This window comes from Bos javanicus, chromosome 4 (genome assembly GCF_032452875.1).
Source record: "Bos javanicus breed banteng chromosome 4, ARS-OSU_banteng_1.0, whole genome shotgun sequence".
NCBI classification, from domain to species: Eukaryota; Metazoa; Chordata; class Mammalia; order Artiodactyla; family Bovidae; genus Bos; species Bos javanicus.
In genome coordinates, this window is record NC_083871.1 from 1,593,643 (window position 1) to 1,608,828 (window position 15,186).

Sequence of the window (15,186 nt, forward strand, 5' to 3'; positions counted from 1 at the left end):
CTTAGAAATAGACATTTCTACAGGAAGATAAGTAAACGTCCAAGAAGTACATAAAAAGATTCCTAACATCACTGGTGAGTAAGTAAACATATTTCAAAGCCACAGTGATATACCAATTCAAAACATTATAAAATAATATGTTGGCAGGGATGTGGAGAAATAGAAATCCTCATACATTGCTGTTGAGAATGTAAAATGGTTAAGCCACTATGAAAGACATTTGGAAAGTTTCTCAAAAAATTAAATATAAAACTATCGTATAAGTCAGTAATTCCACCCCAAGGTATATACTCAAAAGAAATATGTATGTCCTTACAGAACTTATGTACAAATGTTTATGACAGCATCATTCATAAAGCAAAATGTAGATGCCTCAGATGTTCTAGTTGTCAACAGCAGATGAATGGATAAACAAACTGTAGTATATCATTATAATGGAATATTATTCAGATACAAAAAGTATAAAGTATATATGTTATGTGTGCCATAATTTGGATGATACTCAAAAATGTTAAGCTAAGTAAGAAAAGACAGAAACAAAAGGTTTTATATTGTACCACTTTTTTTTTTTTTTAATGAAACATCCAGCAGAGACAAATCCACAGAGAGAGCATATTATAGTTCACCAGGAGATGGGAGAAAGCAGTACTTAATAGGTGTGGAGTGTTCTTCTGGGGTAATGAAATGTTTGAAACTAGAAAGAGATGATGGTTGTGCAACATTGTGAATCACAAAATACCACTGGATTGTACACTTGAGAACAGTTAATTTTATGTTATGTGAATTTTGTGTCAAATGAAAAAAAGTGTTAAGAGACTCCCCCAAAAAAGAAGTAAAGGTTGAAAACTATTTCCTCACAGTCTCTTTTAGGGTCCTGGGTGGGGCCTGTGTATACTGATGTACATAGTGAGCATCATTAAGTTTTCAAAAAGAAACTGATTTCTTTCAATGTAATAACTGTCATTATAATAGATGACTTCTGCTATGAACAGTGAAATACTTATCAATCATTGTTTAATGATTATAAATAAATTAATTATATTAGAATTTCTCTGTATACTAAGAGCTTTTCTCTGTATAAATACTTCTAGTTGTTATGATTTATAAATTTCTGTAAATAGTTTTAATATGTGAGATATTATAATAATGCTAAAGTGTAAGTAAATTTTCCTCCTAAATCTTTATAATAGAGAATAAAACTGTAGAAATTGAACTTTTAAAGTAAACTTAATAAAACAAAAGATAAAACCTGATATGTAAGGGCCTATTCATTAAATTCAGATATTCTTATCCACTAATTTGTACCATCAGCATATCAAGAGGGTTAAAATCATCTAATTGGATTATTCTAAATGCTTATACAATGTGGGTAAGCATGTGAAGCTTAGACTGCTGCTGCTGCTGCTGCTAAGTCGCTTCAGTCGTGTCCAACTCTGTGAGACCCCATAGACAGCAGCCCACCAGGCTCCCCCATCCCTGGGATCCTCCAGGCAAGAACACTGGAGTGGGTTGCCATTTCCTTCTCCAATAAAGCTTAGACCAGTGGAAAATATAAATAAAACTAAGTTCTGTTGGTATTTTTAAGAATACAAGAACATTCAAGTATCTCAGCTCTGACTGGAGTTGCTTCAAATATATACTGCCTAACTGAATATTCCTTTTGAGAAAGTTCATTCATTTTGACAAAGTTCTACTTACTGAGTCCTTTGCAGTCCAGGGATTCTCCTGGTATTTCAATCAAAGAGAGAGAACCGGATGGAGGAATTGTTACCCACTATGGATCCTGTGAAATCCACAGCCTTCAGGAAGTTTTGGAGGACAAGCTTTTGTGAATGAGAACTTTGTAAACTTATTCTGAATTGTGATTGCATTTATGGTTGAATATATATATTTTATCTCAGATACAAATAAAACAAATGAATCCAGCTTATAATAGAGGTGGAATTTCAGTAACATCTAAAAAATATCTTTATTTGTTTGAAAAATAGTGATTTTCAAGATTATTTCAGAAACATATTTATAAGTGTTTGAGATCATAAATAAGAAAATAAAAATAAAGTATACTTTGGTCTCAAAGAATTTATAGTTTTTCTAGCAATAAAGTGTGTGTGCTACAGTTATCTTTTTCGGTGGGTGGAAGAGTTCTCTATTTACTCTGTTGCAAGTCCTGTGACCTTGGAAATGAAGCCACCCTATTGAGAGTAATTCAATCAACAGATGTGTTGAACCACTTGTAAATGAATTTCTTCATTTAATTTGTGAAACATTTCCCTTTTGCTTTTAAATCTTGAATGACATTTGCATGAAAGTCAATTGTGTCTTAGAGGTGACTTTGAACAAGTTTCAGTTGAACAACTATGAATGTAAACATCAGTGTATAATTCACAAATATCTATCTTCAATACAACTTACATGTATTTTAAAAAATATCACTGTTTTTAATTTTACAAACAAAAGCATTTTTATTTTTTATAAAGGACATCTGAAAATTTTAATGAACTTGCCCAAATATTCTAGGATAATGACATATGGTGTAAGTATTTTTACATAATCAATCCCAAGATAGGATTAGCTAGCATGTGTAACCAACAGATGTATGCTTACAACAAACATACTCTGGAAATTACTGCTTAGATACACATGGATTAAATATTTCTAGACACTTGGCTTGCATTTGTAATGGCATTCAAGACTACAAACATGGTAGATAGAATGTTTTTAAAGAACTTAATCTCTGTTAAATGTCAAACTTCACTTTTTATACTTTTAGCAGTTATATCCCCATTGAGTACAATGTTTAAGTCCTTAGGCAGAATCAAGTAGAACTAAGATTCCATTGTAAAGTAGGTTGTCAGGATCATACCTTCCACTTATTGGGAAATGTTATCAATATCTGCTCAGTTGTCAACTTTGACCTTAATCTAGTAGTGATGGCAAATCTGACAGTTATTCAAAACAAGCAATTGCTTGACATATTAGAGAGCCATTTTCATTTGACAGAAAGGAATAGAAACCATTTTCTTTAATAATATGAGCTGTCAGTGAACACAGAGCAATAATGATGCCTTAGAATTCATTGTTCATTCAAGACAGTTTAAGGCAGTGCTGAGTTCTGACCAAAGCAATACTCTTATAAGCCAACTACTCCAATTTAAATAACAGAACCAGAATATTTGCTAGGAAAAATAAAAGCTGGCCTTGTAACTCATAAAATGTTAGGCAAAGTTGCTGACTGGTGGATGTTTCCTGATGCCACATTCATACAAACTATGTCAGTGTAAAGCCATCAGGGACCTTTTTTGCTGGAGACAGTAAACAAGAAGTGACCACTTGTGCAAAGGAGGCAGATCATCTTCCCACCGTACTCATGGCCACACTGCCAGTGGCTGATCCCGTGGGTAAAATACAGCTGCCAAAGAGAAGGCAGTCTCTTGCACTCTGCTCTTAAAGACAGAGTGGTGCATCATTACCTAGATAAGCCCCTGGTCATCAAGAAAATCTAAGAATTGCTTGAGATTGTAAATGAGGCACCTGAGAGAAGAAACTTATATCCTGGTTTTACCATCAGGTACTAGAAAATAAAGAAATTCAGACTGAGCAAGATCCTAGCCACCGTGATTAAAAAACATCATTAGTTCTTTAATGAGAGAGAACTGAAGAGACATATCTCAACACACTGAATCCCCTGCAGTTCATTTTGAGTTCTTAAAACAAATCATCTGGAGTTTTCACCACAGACTGTTTTCATCACAAACTGTATTCAGTCAATTTCTCCCTGTTTTTATAAAATTCTGACTTAAAGAGCCCTCTGCATGTCAGTATATACAGATAGATATTGAATAGAACACATCCTTGTTGATAAGTAGAATGAAGGTTCTAGTTCTCACACTGGGAAAAAATAAGTTACTAACTACCCTTCAATTGTTAATAAATTATTAATAAGTTGTTAATAAATTATTAATACATTGTTAATAAATCATTATAGCTTCTGAGATCAGTGGAGACTGCATCATGATGTATACAGATGCCAAATCTCTTTACCTTCTAATTTTAATCATACCACTGATAAGCTAAAGAATATAGAACCTAATATTTTCTTGTTGAGGGTACTCTTAAATACATAAAGTTTGATTAACATGGATATTATTGTTTATTGTACCATAAAAATAGTATTTAGAAATAGGACAAAATAAATTATGCAGACAATAAGCATATTTTGAAAAGTTGCTTGGAAAAGAATACATAAACAAAAATGAGTAAGCCTGTTTGAAACTCCTTGTTTAAAAGTATAGAAAATGGGTAAAAAGGAAATAACAGTAAACCATAAAGTAAGATACTGTCAAGTACTTTTATGGTCTCAAAGCATAAACAGACTTCCTGATGAATATGAAAAATAATGCCCTAAACATCGTACATCAAAAATTGCCATCTCTGTATAATACAGAGTGGCAATATAATACAGAGTATAATACACTCTATTATACAGAGTGAAGTAAGCCAGAAGGACAAACACCAATACAGTATACTAACGCATATATATGGAATTTAGAGAGATGGTAACGATAACCCTCTAAAAAAAAAAAAAAAAAATTGCCATCATCACAGTATAAATTCATGTGACAACCTCAAGAGAGAATGCAACACACAAGAATGGCACCCTTAATGAATATGTTCTTAAATAATTTAGAGAAAGACAAACATCTTCAGTAAGAACACAGGAAAAATATAAACAAGGAATGCATACTTGTTTCATAAAAAATTTTAAAATAAATATCAAATTACCTTGCAACTAAAGGAAAGAAACTTGAGACAATGATGAGGGACTTCCCTGGAGGTACAGTGGTTAAGACTTCCAAAGTAGGAGCTAGGGTGTGATCCCTAGTCAGGGAACATGATGCCACTTACTCCGTGGCATGTTGAAAAAGTAAACACACACATACACATACACAATGATGAAACTCTATTAAATGGCCATTAAATAGAGCCCACCAGGTTCCTCTGGCCATGGGGATTCTCCAGGCAAAAATACTGGAGTGGGTTGCCATGCCCTTCTCCAGGGAATCTTCGCAATCCATACATTGAACCCAGGTCTCCTGCATTGTAGGCAGATTCTTTACCATCTGAGCCACCAGGGAAGACCTCAATTAGCAAAGATACTTGAGAAAAGATATCCAGCATTGATAGTGGTCTGAGGACAATGGATTTTGATGCACTGCTAAGGACCCTGAAAATTTGTCAGGTTTTCCACAGGTTATATGATAAGGTGTACAAAAATAAAAGTTCTCATAAATCACTTATCAGAATTCATCAAATGTACTTAGATACTTGTGGTTTATTAAATATTGGTGAAAGCATTAGTCACTCAGTAGTGTCCCACTCTTGGTACGTCAGATAATCAAATAACTGGAGTTATTAGAAATATGCCCATTCCTATATATTTAATCTTAAAAAAATAATTTGATTCTGAATAAAGGATTTCACATGAAAATTTTTAATTCAGCATTTTTCTTACATATAAAATCTGAAGTTTTCTATTGATCTCATATTCTGTAGTTCTCACATTGGTGAATATATTATGACACATTAATATAATGTGGTCTCTAGAGGAGATGTTTCAACTTTGTATAGTACATCATTAATATTGAAAGTTTGTTGCTCAACCATGAAAGATGTCAGGATTCTTGGCCTCCTTAGAAGAAGAATTCAATCCGGGGCCAGTGACGAGGCTGGATCACTCAGAGCTTTTGTGTAATAAAGTTTTATTAAAAAATTAAACAGAGAAAACTGACATAGACATCAGAAGGGGACAGAAAGAGTGCCCCCTGCTAGTCTTTAGCCAGATGTTATATAGAGCTACTGCTGCTGCTAAGTCACTTCAGTTGTGTCCAACTCTGTGCGACTCTATAGACAGCAGCCCATCAGACTCTGCCATTCCGGGGATTCTCCAGGCAAGAGCACTGGAGTGGGTTGCCATTTCCTTCTCCAATGCATGAAAGTGAAAAGTGAATGTGAAGTCACTCAGTTGTGTCTGACTCATATCGACCCCATGGACTGCAGCCTACCAGGCTCCTCTGTCCATGGGATTTTCCAGGCAAGAGTACTGGAGTAGGTTGCCATTGCCTTCTTCGTATATAGCTACTAGCAGTCTGCTAATTAGAGAAAGGGAATGTCTCAAAACTCAGAGAATGACACCAGGCCCCTCACCCACAAGATGCATTTTGAGATAACATTGGCACAAGGTGAGTCATCTCGGGCCATAAAAACATTGACATGAATCTTGAAGAAAAGTAGATTTCCAGGAAAATATATAGTTTCATTAACATAGATTAGGAGAACAATGTATGAGTAAAACATACTGGTTTGTCAAGTAGGTTCTGAGTCTTAGGCGAACCTACTTGTAGACAGAGTCTAGGATAAGTCCATAGTATATTAACATAGACAAACATAGTACATTAACATAGACAAACATTTCCATAAGAAAAATGCTTTGGTTAGCTCAAGGTTTGACAAAAGTTAAGTTCAGGTAGAGCCAGGTGTCATCATGGCAACAGAAAATTTTAAGAGAAACCTCCTTTTAACTTTATACAGAGAAGGGGGAAAAAATCTAACACTTGTTTGTTTCCTCCTACCATTTAACAGAGAGATAAAAATGCCTGACAGTTGTAGTCTATTTCCTCTGTTTGGAGACCCCTGGCCTTCCTGCCTGTTACCTTCTCAATATCAAATACATTCACATGTTCATGCACACATGGTCACATTCAAATGTATATTATATAGAGAAAGATGTCTGAGACATACATCAGAGTTTTAGCTGGGGATATTTTTGAGTAGCAGTGTTGTTGTAATTGTGTTAGTTGCTCAGTCATGTACGATTCTTTGTGATGCATGGACTGTAGCCCACCAGGCTCCTCTATTCATGGGATTCCCCAGGCAAGAATGCTGGAGAATAGCAATGAGTTAGGCAATGGCAACCCACTCCAGTACTATTGCCTGGAAAATCCCATGGATGGAGGAGCCTGCTAGGCTGCAGTCCATGAGGTCGCTAAGAGTTGGACACAACTGAGCGACCTCACTTTCACTTTTCACTTTATTGCATTGGAGAAGGAGATGGCAACCCACACCAGTGTTCTTGCCTGGAGAATCCTAGGGACGGGGGAGCCTGGTGGGCTGCAGTCTATGGGGTCGCACAGAGTTGGACACAACCGAAGCGACTTAGCAGCAGCAGGCTAATTTTAAAAGTTTTTCTACTTTTAAGTACTTTCTGAAATTATATGATAAATTTTTATAGATAAAAACTCTATCCTCTCCCAAATATGTATAGGTAGTTGTTTTTAATATTTCTGGTAGTTCAGATGATAAAGACTATGCCTACAATGCAGGAGACCTGGGTTTTATCCTGGGCTGAGAAGATCCCCTGAAGAAGGAAATGGCAACCAACTCCAGTATTCTTGCCTGGAGAATTCCATGGACAGAGGAGCCTGGCAGGCTACAGTCTTTGGAGTCTCAAAGACTTGGATTCAACTGAGTGACTAATACTTCAAAGATATGCCATTATGTTAGGTTTAAAAAGCAGACTGTAATTTTTTCTAAACAATATGATTTATATACAACGCTAAAGAACTGTAGAAAATTCTTAAAGAGATGGGAGTACCAGGCCAACTGACCAGCCTCTTGAGAAATCTGTATGCAGGTCAGGAAGCAACAGTTAGGACACGGGACAACAGACTGGTTCTGAATCGGGAAAGGAGTATGTCAAGGCTGTATATTGTCACCATGCTTATTTAACTTATATGCAGAGTACATCATGAGAAACACTGGACTGGATGAAGCACAAGATGGAATCAAGATCACCAGGAGAAATATCAATAACCTTAGATATGCAGATAATACCAGCTTTATTGCAGAAAGAAAAGAAGAGCTAAAGAGCCTTTTGATGAAAGTGAAAGAGGAGAGTGAAAAAGTTGGCTTAAAGTTCAACATTCAGAAAACTAAGATCATGGCATCTGGTACCATCACTTCATGGCAAATAGATGGGGAGACAATGAAAACAGTGAGTTTCCAAATAAACAGACTGAGTTTATTTTTTAGGGCTCCAAAATCATTGCTCCAAAAATGGTGACTGCAGCCATGAAATTAAAAGATGTTTGCTCCTTGGAAAAAAAAGTTATGACCAACCTAGACAGCATATTAAAAGCAGAGAGGTGACTTTGCCAGCAAAGGTCCGTCTAGTCAAAGCTATGTTTTTTCCAGTAGTCATGTATGGATGTGAAAGTTGGACTATAAAGAAAGCTGAGTGCCGAAGAATTGATGCTGTTGAACTGTGCTGTTGGAGAAGACTCTTGAGAGTCCCTTGGACTGCAAGGAGATCCAAACAGTCCATCCTAAAGGAAACCAGCCCTGAATATTCATTGGAAGGACTGATGCTGAAGCTGAAGCTCCAATACTTTGGCCGCCTGATGCAAAGAGCTTACTTGTTTGAAAAGACCCTGATGCTGAGAAAGATTGAGGGCAGGAGGAGAGGAGAGTGACAGAGGATGAGATGGTTGGATGGCATCACCGACTCAATGGACATGGATTTCAGTGGACTCCATGAGTTGGTGATGGACAGGGAGTCCTGGTGTGTTGCAGTCCATGGGGTCACAAAGAGCCGGACATGACTGAGCGACTGAACTGAACTGAATTTATACACAGATGAAACATACAGCAGAATTATGAAAGATTAATTTCTTTTATATTCTTTAACTTTTCAAGGGTTATCAATTTAAAATTTGAAAGATGTTATAAAATGAAGCTCATAAGAAATTTTTCCTCAAAGTTGGTTAACTAGAATAACAACTCAATATAAATACTCTACACTTTATCTGAAATCCATAAAACATTACACTGTAATCACATTTATTTCAAAGTAGATACATAAGAAATTTTGTGATTTTATAGAAACATCGCCAAACATTGATTTCCAGAATCACATGATGAGAAATCTTGCTGAGGTGATTTTCCTTTTTTTATTAGCAGATCGTTATTTGGATCTCTGACATTTGGAATTATCAACAACTGTACTGAACTCTGCATCACATATTTACAGTGTTCCAGGAAGTCACTGAAAATACAAAGCGAGAGAAACCAAACAGCATGTTATATCCAACAGGATTATTTAAATAATGAATAAAGCACATAAATTTCAAACCAAAAGAAGTCTCATTAGCCACAGCAACACACAGGGCTGATCTGCTTTAGTTTTCTGTGATGCATTTTGTGCTAATGGACTAAAATAGACCTCAACTTAATTACAAGGTTTTCAGTGGATAACAGCATTCTTGTGTCATTGGACAAATTAAATTGGCCTATTTAAAACACTTACAGTATTCATTAGATACCTGAGGATTACTCAGTCTTGACAACTTTGGATAGTCTAACGATAAAGTTTTTTTTTTCCCTGACATTCTGAAATAGAGTGACAGTAATATGAAAGTAAAAAAAATACACTGAACATACATGTTTTCTTTGTGATTATTTCTTGAAGGATAGTGATTTTTTTCTTCTGCATTATTTTTTCTTAGTTAATATATATATATCGTTTGGAGTAAAGAGTACCCCAACGTATCATAAGGGCAGGTTGCTGCTGCTAAGTCTGCTGCTAAGTCACTTCAGTCGTGTCCGATTCTGTGCGACCTCATAGACAGCAGCCCACCAGGCTCCTCCATCCCTGGGATTCTCCAGGCAAGAACACTGGAGTTGGTTGCCATTTCCTTCTCCAATGCATTAAATTTTAAAGTGAAAGGGAAGCCACTCAGTCCTGTCCAACTCTCAGTGACCCCACGGACTGCAGCCCACCAGGCTCCTCCATCCATGGGAGTTTCCAGGCAAGAGTACTAGAGTGCGTTGCCAGTGACTTCTCCGACATATCATATGGGCAGGCCTTCATTTCTGCTTTATTGACTATGCCAAAGCTTTTGACTGTGTGGATCACAATAAACTGTGGAAAATTCTGAAAGATATGGGAATACCAGATGACCTGATCTGCCTCTTGAGAAATTTGTATGCAGGTCAGGAAGCAACAGTTAGAACTGGACATGAAACAACAAACTGGTTCCAAATAGGAAAAGGAGTACGTCAAGGCTGTATATTGTCACCCTGCTTATTTAACTTCTATGCAGAGTACATCATGAGAAACACTGGACTGGAAGAAACACAAGTTGGAATCAAGATTGCCGGGAGAAATATCAATAACTTCAGATATGCTAATGACACCACCCTTATGGCAGAAAGTGAAGAGGAACTAAAAAGCCTCTTGAGGAAGGTGAAAGTGGAGAGTGAAAAAGTTGGCTTAAAGCTCAACATTCAGAAAATGAAGATCATGGCGTCTGGTCCCATCACTTCATGGGAAATAGATGGGGAAACAGTGGCAGACTTTATTTTTCTGGGCTCCAAAATCACTGTAGATGGTGACTGCAGCCATGAAGTTAAAAGATGCTTACTCCTTGGGAGGGAAGTTATGACCAACCTAGATAGCATATTGAAAAGCAAAGACACTACTTTGCCAACAAAGGTGTGTCTAGTCAAGGCTATGGTTTTTCCTGTGGTCATGTATGGATGTGAGAGTTGGATTGTGAAGAAGGCTGAGCGCCGAACAATTGATGCTTTTGAACTGTGGTGTTGAAGAAGACTGTTCAGAGTCCCTTGGACTGCAGGGAGATCCAACCAGTCCATTCTGAAGGAGATCCGCCCTGGGATTTCTTTGGAAGGAATGATGCTAAAGCTGAAACTCCAGTACTTTGGCCACCTGATGTGAAGAGTTGACTCACTGGAAAAGTCTCTGATGCTGGGAGAGATTAGGGGCAAGAGGAGGAGGGGCTGACAGAGGATGAGATGGCTGGATGGCATCACTGACTCGATGGACATGAGTCTGAGTGAATTCCAGGAGTTGGTGATGGACAGGGAGGTCTGGCATGCTGCTATTAATGGGGTCGCAAAGAGTGGGACAAGACTAAGTGACTGATCTAATCTGATCTGATCTGGCTTTCTTCAGTTTATTTCAGCCTATGTGGATAATTTTTACCAATTTAGTGTTTATAAGATTTGTTATTTCTTTTATGTATTTTTTTGCCTCATGATTTGAGGGATCTTAGTTCCCTGGCCAAAGATTGAACCCAGTCCTCAGCAGTGAGATCCGGGAGTCCTAACCACCAAGGAAATCCCTAGAATATATAGTCTTTCAAAAACTTTTGAAGTGAATAATTAATTTTTCACAATCTTTATATTATCAGAACAAATGAAAAGAAGCAAAATGAGATATTTGAATTTTGAAACAAATTTTTTTACACAATTCTTTTATATTCTTAACATTTATGTGTGCTTTTATTTAAAGTAAACTATTAGTAAATCTGCAAGTCTTCCTTTCATGAAAAATCCTGGCATTAAAATTGGCAAATATTACTCTTCTTATCTTGCTTTTGGCATATACACGTTAAAATATGTTGGTAGAACAGCAGGAAAACCACTAGTTAAAACTGCTGATATAAAAAGTGTGATTTCCTGAGAGTTTTCAGGTAAATCAGGAGATCCATGCAAATTGAATTGGTTTAAAGGAGGATAATAGAGGAGGTGCTGACTCCTGACAACTTCCCCACAGTTGACGAAGTGCTGGTCTGCCATTCTAAGGAATGGGCATGGTATTTCTTTGAATCAGTCAAATATCAAATTTCTATTTTTAAAGACGTTTTAATATGTTCAATAGCTGAATATTTTTTAATGGAAAATGTGGATTTTCAATATTATTCTTAATGAGATAATTAGCCAACTGGGGAAAATACTCTATTTGGAAAATAAATTGCAAATGAACTTTATTAATTTTAAGTGTTTGCTGATATTACCATATTGTAAAGTAATTAGACTTCAATAAAAATAAATGATTTTTTAAAAAACATTCTGATATAAAGGAAAACATTTAATTTTGCATGTCTATTCTGTAATTTCATGGAAAAATCAAGAGAGTTCCAGAAAAACAACTATTTCTCTAAGCCAAAGCCTTTGACTGTGTGGATCACAATAAATTGTGGAAAATTCTGAAAGAGATGGGAATACCAGACCACCTGACCTGCGTCTTGAGAAACCTATATGCAGGTCAGGAAGCAACAGTTAAAACTGGACATGGACCAACTTACTGGTTCCAATAGGAAAAGGAGTACGTCAAGGCTGTATATTGTCACCCTGCTTATTTAACTTCTATGCAGAGTACATCATGAGAAACGCTGGGCTGGAAGAAGCACAAGCTGGAATCAAGTTTGCCGGAAGAAATATCAATAACCTCAGATATGCAGATAACACCACCCTTATGGCAGAAACTGAAGAGGAACTCAAAAGCCTCTTGCTGAAAGTGAAAGAGGAGCATGAAAAAGTTGGCTTAAAGCTCAACATTCAGAAAACGAAGATCATGGCATCTGGTCCCATCACTTCATGGGAAATAGATGGGGAAACAGTGGAAACAATGTCAGACTATATTTTTTTGTACTCCAAAATCACTGCAGATGGTGACTGCAGCCATGAAATTAAAAGACAATTACCCCTTGGAAGAAAAGTTATGACCAACCTAGATAGCATATTGAAAAGCAGAGACATTACTTTGCCAACAAAGATGTGTCTAGTCAAGGCTATGGTTTTTCCAGTCATCATTATGGATGTGAGAGTTGGACTGTGAAGAAAGTTGAGTGCCAAAGAATTGACGCTTTTCAACTGTGGTGTTGGAGAAGACTGTTGAGAGTCCCTTGGACTGAAAGGACATCCAACCAGTCCCTTCTAAAGGAGATCAGTCCTGGGTGTTCTTTGGAAGGAATGATGCCAAAGTTGAAACTCCAGTACTTTGGCCACCTCATGCGAAGAGTTGACTCATTGGAAAAGACTCTGATGTTGGGAAGGATTGGGGGCAGGAGGAGAAGGGGACAACAGAGGATGAGATGGCTGGATGGCATCACTGACTCGATGGACATGAGTCTGAGTGAATTCCTGGAGTTGGTGATGGACAGGGAGGCCTGGCATGCTGCGATTTATGGGGTAACAGAGTCGGACATGACTGAGTGACTGAACTGAACTGATTCTATAATTTATCACCTTAGTAGATTCTGACATGTTCTATTATTTTCTTTTATTTTTTGCTGTTTGGCTATATCGTATCATGTACAAATAATGAAAAAACATGTTCTCTTGTTTTTGATAGATATGCCTCTCACTTTTTGTCATACTGCTTTGCCAACTCTCCCCAAAAATAAAAGCAAAAAATGCAAATGAATCCATGTGTTCTCCTTTTCTTTATTTCCTACATTTTATTGTGAAAAACATCTTTGGAGATTTTGAAGATTAAGTCCAACTGAAATTGTGAATTAATGTTTTACATTTAAAGGAAAAATTTTTTAATTATTGTACACTAATCCTGCTTCCCTCAGAAATGTTTGTAAGTTAACTTGTGCATTGGTAATTTAATTATCTGTTTTTATCTTACTTTTAATAAAAATGCTCTTATTTTATCTCTTGATTCTGAGAATAATTCAAGTTTTTTGGACAATCATGCAAATATTACAGGAAGGTAGTTAGGAGAAAGCAATACTATTTATAAGCATGTTAAAAACAAATTGGCATGATAATGTATAAATTTAACTCTTTTCTATCAGATATCCATATACATAGGACTTTCAAAAAATGGGATTTTTATATTTAAGTTGTTTTGTATATTACTGTTTTAATATAACTATATATTGTGGACACATAGCCATACAAACAAAACATAAACTTACATCACCATTTAATTACCAAGTAGCTTTCATTTGTGTGGATGTGCTATGTGCTCAGTCACTCAGCTGTGTCTGAATCTTTGTGACCCCATGGACTGCAGCCTGTCCATGCAATTTTCCAGGCAAGAATACTGAAGTGGATTGCGGTTTTCTACTCTAAGGGATTTTCCCAACCCAGGGATCAAACCCACATCTCCTATGTCTTGTACATTGACAGGTGGATTCTTTACCACTGCACCACCTGGGAAACCCCTATGTATGAATAGATCATGTTCATTTTTTAAGCTCAAAATTCAAATATTCATATCATCTCATTTTGAACTTTGGCTCCTATAAAATATATTTATGTTTCTCTTTCTTTTGTTCTTTCTCTGTTTCTTTCTGACTCTGTCTCTGTCTGTCTATCTGTGTCTATACACACACACACACATACACACACACACACATAATGATACAGAAACCACCCAGGTTCAGAAAGAACACAAACAAGAGTTGTTGGTTAATTGGTTACTTCACAATGGCCTGAGTGGTGATGTGGAGGCAGAATCTGAGACTTACTATCCACGTAACTGAAGTGGAAAACACTCACACATTCACATGAGCTATAAGAAAGGGTAATAATTGAGTATAAACAGGAACAATTGAATGCATTTAGTAACAATAAAAATGTTTAGCCTGTTATCTGGAAAATTCACTTCAACCTATGTTCACCTAAAAGACATAAGGCTAGTTTTAACTATTATGACTACAATTACTCTATTTTCTGTTGTTTGGTCACTAAGTCATGTCTGTCTCCTTGTGACCAAGCTTCCCTGTCCTTCACTATCTCCCAGAGTTTGCTCAAACTCAAGGCCATTGAGTCAGTGATGCCATCCAACCATCTCATCCTCGGTTGCTTCCTCCTCCTCCCGCCCTCAATCTTTCCCAGCATCAGTGTCTTTCCCAATGAGTCTACTTTCTGTACAATGAGAAATATTGGCTTAATTATATAATTTAAATTTAGACTAGTTTTGGTTGACAGAGAAGGCAGTGGCAACCCACTCCAGTTCTCTTGCCTGGAAAATCCCATGGACTGAGGAGCCTGGTGGGCTGCAGTCCCTGGGGTTGTGAAGAGTCGGACATGACTGAGCGACTTCCCTTTCACTTTTCACTTTCATGCATTGGAGAAGGAAATGGCAATCCACTCCAGTGTTCTTGCCTGGAGAATTCCAGGGACAGTGGAATCTGGTGGGCTGCCATCTATGGGGTCACACAGAGTCAGTCACGACTGAAGTGACTTAGCAGCAGCAGCAGCAGCAGTTTTGGTTGAATCTATCAGAAAAAGGAAAAATTCAGTAAGTTATAAAAAATAATATACTTATTACATTTGGTTGCAATGTGAAATTACTAATATATAACTAAA